Below are 6,000 nucleotides of genomic sequence, written 5' to 3'. Positions count from 1 at the left end.
TTGTGCTATTACTTTGCAGGCAGAGCCAAGAGTCTCTGCGCTCCAGCCGCTCCGATGTAGTGCCTGGCACCTGCAGGTAGTGTGACTGTGTGTGCTGCTCCAGGCCATACAGTGGGCAGCACGACCCCTGCTGGTGGCTCTCCTTATCACACGTTTCTTATCAGGTTCTGATAAGGGCTTTCCCCTGCCAGAGGCTTGATCCAAGGAAGGCCTCAGAAGTAGATGTTGTTGAGTCTGAAAGGCACCTGATAAGGCTTGGCTGAACTGTCCGTCTGTCCTGCTCACTTATAGAAGCTACCCAAGTATCTAGAAATGGGGGAGAGAAAGATGCCTCAGCAAGTAAAGGCACTTGCTGCGGAACCCAGTGACGTGACTATGGTCACTGGGAGACAAGTGACTCCTTCGAGTTGTTCCCTGTGGCATGCATAATCACACACACACACACACACACACACACACACACACACACACACACACTCACTCATACAAAATAGTTTAAATTTTTAAAAAATTTGTGAGTGGTGGGGGAGTGGGAAGCAGCTCCCTAGGCTGCTGCACTGACTACCTTAACCCTTTGCTGATCTGTATGGAGGCACTGGGGGGCTGCTGGACACTGGGCACTGTGTCATCTTGTAGTTTATGCCTACATGTTTGAAATGTGTTATGTGCCTACTTCTGTGCCTGTCCGTGCCTCTGTGCGTGTAGGTACTTCATGTGTGCATTGGGTCTGTGCAGTTTGTGTTTATAAGGGCTTCTCGTGCCTTCTATATGGGCTTTTGGGTATTTGTATAGTTTGTGTGTTTCCGTGTAGTTTATAATCTCTGTGAGCATTCTTTGTGTATTTATTCATGCTCATGTGTGTGTTGTATGATGGAGCTTCCCTTGGATGCAACCTTGGCCACAGTCCTTATTGGAGGAGAACAAGATAATGAGAAAGTTTATTATGTCCAGTAGACGGTTCTTAAACTGAGGATGGCTTACATTTCCTTAGTTCTTGTCTTAAGGAAAAAAATCTGCCACGTCCTTTGCCACTTATGAAGGTTTGAACTTGCTACATATGGCTGGGATTTTCCTAAAACCTGACTTTTGCAGCAAGGATCTCCATTTCCCAGCTGAGGCTCTCTCATGCTGCTGGACCATTCTCAAGAGGGGGTTGAGGGCACTGAGCCTTCCAGCTCTGTGAAGGTCTGTGGGCGTGGCCAGCAGAGGGTGCTGTGAGGAGCACGAGCTATCTAACCCTCCGGGGCTGCAAGTGCCTGCTGAGAAATCTTTCCCTAAGGGTTGTGCACTATCCACGACTCAGGGCCTTTGGATCTGGACACCGGACTTCACTGCTGGAGAAAGATCAGCCAGTCATCAGGTAAAATGGTGGTTGGGAGTCAGAAAATGATAACCTCTTATTCTGGGAAGCTAGTAGGGTTATAGCTTCCCAGAATAAGAGGCTATTATCATAAGCCTGTACTGAAAATGTGCAGATAATGTGATTGAGCAGTTTGTATGGGCATTTCTGATTGTAATTGAGTGGCCAGCAGCAGCTGTAATAATAATAGTAGTAGTAGCAGCAGCAGCTTTTGATTTCCCCCTGGGAGGCTGCGTCCCAGGACAAAGGGAACTGTGGAAGGGAACTTGGAACTAAGAGGCCGGCCTTTAGGCGTTTCGTTGGAAGGGAACTCACTGAACTGAGAACATTGAATCTCTCAAGGCTGATGCTTTTTGTCTATTCACACCACACACAGGGAAATAAACGGGGATTCATACAGCCAACTCTTTTCCATAGCATGGTTATTAAGCACAGAAGTCTGAGTGAGTGGACGTCTTCGGGATATCAGAGCCCTGGGGCCTCTGGCTTGTAAAGCTTTCTCGGTGTCTTAAACCTGCAGCAATGTTTGAGGAACACTGACTTAAATCAGTGTGACAACTCTACAAAGCCTAGATTTGGGCTAGTAGCTGTGAAGGGCAGCTGCCCACTGAAACCACCACACAAAAAGGTCACTCCCTGAGGTGTGCTTGACCGGTAGTGCCTGATCTGGACAGGCGACAAGGCCCACCAAGGCTGGGTGCCTATGAGCACCAGTGTAGCTAGTGGCAGCAACTCCCCTGTGGAAGCTGCTGGGAATTTTATCGGAAACAGAGGAAAGCTCCAGAAGGCAGGGAAGGGTTTCAAGCTGGGTTTACAAAGACTCGAATGCAGTTGTTCACAATGGGTATAAACTAGGGGTGACTTAGGAGCGTACGTTTTCTTGATACCTCCCCTCCCCACCTCATGGATCAGTTAGCTGAGTTCTAAGGACATGAACAACTATTGATTGGGAAGAGGTGGCTTTGACCGTCACCGGAGACCAGAACTCACCTAGAACTTTGGCCAGTGTGTGTGTGTGTGTGTGTGTGTGTGTGTGTGTGTGTGTGTGTGTGTGTGTGGTGTGGGCTAAGGTGGTAGGGGACAAGAAATGAGGGCTCACAACAAACAAACAAACAAACAAATACCTTTCCTGCTGAAAGAAATCTGCTTGTCTCAAAGCAAAACCAATCCACAAACATGAAACCCAAAGTGGCTGCTAGGTCAGGACAGGGAACGTTTGGTTAAAGATGAGTCTTCAGGGTAAATGTGGGCCATTGGAGATAGTGGGTTGGATAGGGGTATGTTTTAGATATGTGGTGAGATCAGGTATAAGGCTAGTATGGGATGGGTGGCTAAGGGATTTTGAGAGTCTGGGGATATCTGAACACCTTTGCTTCCACAGAGACAAGGGGCTAAGAGGATAGTGGTTTGGGCTGCAGTGTGTGTGTGTGTGTGTGTGTGTGTGTGTGTGTGTGTGTGTGTGTGTGTGTGTGTGTGTGTGTGTGTGTGTGATAGGTGAGGATCTTCCCTCTCAGAAAGGTCTTTTATTTGGAGGTAGAGAGAGGTAGGCTTGCAGTAAGATCCCAGAAATGCCAGGATAGAATGCCCTTCTAGAGGATCAAGAAACAGCTGGGGAAGGAGCAAGCCTGGTGTGGCTGTTCTTGTGTTTGGGAAAAGAGAGTCCTCCCCACGCCCAACAATTACCTTGAGCTGCCAGTCTTAGTCCTTGCAGGATGTTGGTTTTTCATGTGCTTGGATGAGGAATTTTGTCATCTTCCCCCAAACTCCCTGTCCTGCCTAAGTGCAGAGGCATTCCCTGGTACAGAGAGATCCAGCCACCATTCACTAGATGGCTTATCCGTGCTTGGGCAGAAATGAAGTCCAAGAGGTACAGGGAATTTCTACCTGGTTGAGGTTCCCCTGAGGGATTCTGTCCTGCAGCTGATACAGAGTGAAGATGCATTGTGCAACCTAGAGGGAATAAGAAGGAGGTGGTGCTTGGGTCTCCTGCTTTGGACAAGGGTCAGGGTTTCCAAGTTGCTCTGCAGGATGTACAGAGGAAAGCTGGCTGTGCAGTGGTGGGGCAATAAGCAGAGCCACTTCGAGCCCAAGCTGACAGAGAGGCAGACAGGACACAGGGGCTGGGTCCTGGTCCTAATGGGTCAAGGGGCTCAGACAGACCCTGGCTGTGCGTTTCACATGGCTTTCTCTTCCTTACCCGGTGCTGTGATCCCTGCGGTGAACTGTTTATGCTCTTGAGGCCCTGTGGGCATTCCGAACAAAGCCCTCTTCACCCCAAGACCTTTTGCTGCATAGAGAAGGTCACCCCGCTTCCGGCGTGCTGGCTCAGGCTCTCCTTCCTGGTTGCAAGAGGACTCTTTAAAACAAGAAGTGATTAATAACCATGCCATTTGGTTGAATGAACCAGAAGCTTTAATCAAGTTCACATGCTGCAAAATCAAACCAAAGGAATACAGAACAGTGGCCTGTGTTCTGGCCCCGCAGAGGGGAACAGCCTGACCTAGCTGTCCTTGGTGTGACACTCATCCTGAGCTCCCTGAATTAAAAAGGGGCTGCCCCAAGCTCAGCTACCTTCTCTGGAGGATGCCTAGCTGCATGGCCCTCTGACCTGGAGGACATGAACTGCCTGTCGAGTCCTAACCAGACCCACAGGCTTACCCTACAGCAGCTCTGCATAGCTGTTGGGATTGTGATGTTCTGCACAGAGAGCCAGTAATAGCGGGAACTCACAGGACCTGTATCGTATTGGTTACAGTGAGGCATCAAGTGATCTGGCTTTGCTGACATGTTAGGCACATACGGGGGGTGAGGGGTGGGGAGGGGGGTAAGAAGGCATCCTCCACCCCCACTAAGAGTTAGTAGAGGATGATAGTTTACCAAGGAATTAGTTGCTGAGGTATGGCTTTGCTGAGCTTGCAGCACTGAGTGCAGGCCAGTTGTTTGGGCCTCCCCACTTTTCTCCTTCCTGTCCCTCAGACGTTCTCCATCTTGTTTGCACCCAAACTGATCTCTGCTCCATTAATGTGCCATATTCAGAAGCCTCGGAGTCATGGGGAAGAGCTGAGACATTTTAGGTCCTGGTCAGGACTCAGGTATTCAGGCCTGGTTTGAGCATCCAGGGCATCTCTCCTTATGCATCCTCTTCTTAATCAAGGCAATTGCTGGCCCATTCTCACCGGGTGAGAAACCAATGACGGTAGAAACCAGGAGGAGAAAACTCAGAAGCAGAAGTCTCTTTCCCAGTAGGGACAGACTCCTTGCCCTGGACAGTGCCCCACCCTGTGTGTTGTGCTTTAGCTTCCGGCTTATTATCCAGTGATATCTTCCAATTAAGGCTCTGTTATGAGTTTGACATGTGCCTGTAAGGATTATCAGGGCCAAACAGTGACTTAGAACAAGGTTGGTGAGCATTACCCAGGCAAGGTGATGGTAGGGCATAGTGGGAAGGCTTGGAGGAGATGAGAGTGACAGAGCAGTTGAAAGGGGCAGGACAAAGTGACAGGGAACTTTGCTGGGCTTGTAGGCGTACTGCTACCAGCCTGGGGGGGGAAGAAACAGAACAGTGGGAGTGTGGGTCATGGACATGACAGATGGTTTAGGGTCAAGTATGAAGACTGCAAGATTCCACTGAGTTTGAGACATTTATTATGTTCTTTTCAAGAAAGCCATGAAATCTATATGTTCTCCTTAAAACAGAAAGATGATCAAGTTGTTGTTGTTGTTGTTGTTGCTGTTATTATTATTATTATTATTATTATCATTATTATTATTATTATTGGTGTAAGTTTTGCTGAGAAAGAGCTGTCTGTGGCCAGCCCGAGGTACAGGCCATGTCCTCCCATATGAGGTCTTCCAGGTGAGTCACATACAGCTTCCAGTTACACACACAGCTGTGGCTGTGAACACAAGGCAGTGCTCACACTATGAACTGAGGGGTTTGGAGTCCTCCTCTCCTTCCTAAGGTGGTAGGGTGACTCCAGAGGCCAGGTGGTGATGGTACAGAAGTTTCCAAGAGGACTGATCATGGGTTGAATCCCCATTGGATAGGCTAGGACAGGAGTGTTTCACTGTAAAGACGACATCCAAATGCAAACATCTGAATTCAGAACGTGTTTGGAAGAATTAGATAAACATGTGGGTCGAGAGGGCAATGACTGCAGTGTCCTCCAAAGAGGCAGCCACAGAAAGTGCACAAGCAGCAGCAGGCTTGTGCTGAGTCAGGATGTTGGGTATGCTCACTGGAGAATACTGAGTTCAGAGTAGGCTGGGGAGTCATCTCCACAGAGTGACTGATATTGGAAGCTGCAGTGCTGTCTCTTGAGGAGGTTTCTGGTCTCTGAGTGAGGACAGGAAGAGCAGAAGTCAGAACCTAAAGAAGAGGAAGAAGAGCTAGAACTCTCCCTGATGCCAAACCTCAACAGTCATGGAACAACGTCAGAGAGGCTGAGTGGGGGCAGACCCTAGGAGTTAGCGGTGATTCTCACAGTATTAGCCATCAAGGTGGGAGAGTAGAACATGGTGGAAGAGGGCTTGAGGAGGAGTGAGGGAGGAAGGAACCTGGTAACCTAGAGAAGATATGCTAAGGAGCTCAGGTGAGCAGTGACTATAGGCTGAAGAGTCCCACACAATTATAAGAGGTA

The 6,000-nt window shown here is 48.9% G+C and overlaps 1 protein-coding gene across 1 annotated transcript in view; it reads left to right on the top strand.

Annotated features, from left to right (window-relative positions):
• Positions 1 to 1,260: 1,260 nt before the first annotated feature.
• Positions 1,261 to 6,000, top strand: part of Oca2 (OCA2 melanosomal transmembrane protein) — a 292,950-nt gene continuing 288,210 nt past the window's right edge. The window contains exon 1 of the mRNA XM_032896002.1: positions 1,261 to 1,360. The gene's annotated coding sequence lies outside the window, so the exon portion shown is untranslated. The remainder of the gene's footprint in view (positions 1,361 to 6,000) is intronic.

Source organism: Rattus rattus, chromosome 2 (assembly GCF_011064425.1).
Source record: "Rattus rattus isolate New Zealand chromosome 2, Rrattus_CSIRO_v1, whole genome shotgun sequence".
Classification (NCBI taxonomy): domain Eukaryota; kingdom Metazoa; phylum Chordata; class Mammalia; order Rodentia; family Muridae; genus Rattus; species Rattus rattus.
The sequence above is the reverse complement of the archived record's forward strand: the minus strand, read 5'-3'. Positions and strand labels throughout refer to the sequence as shown.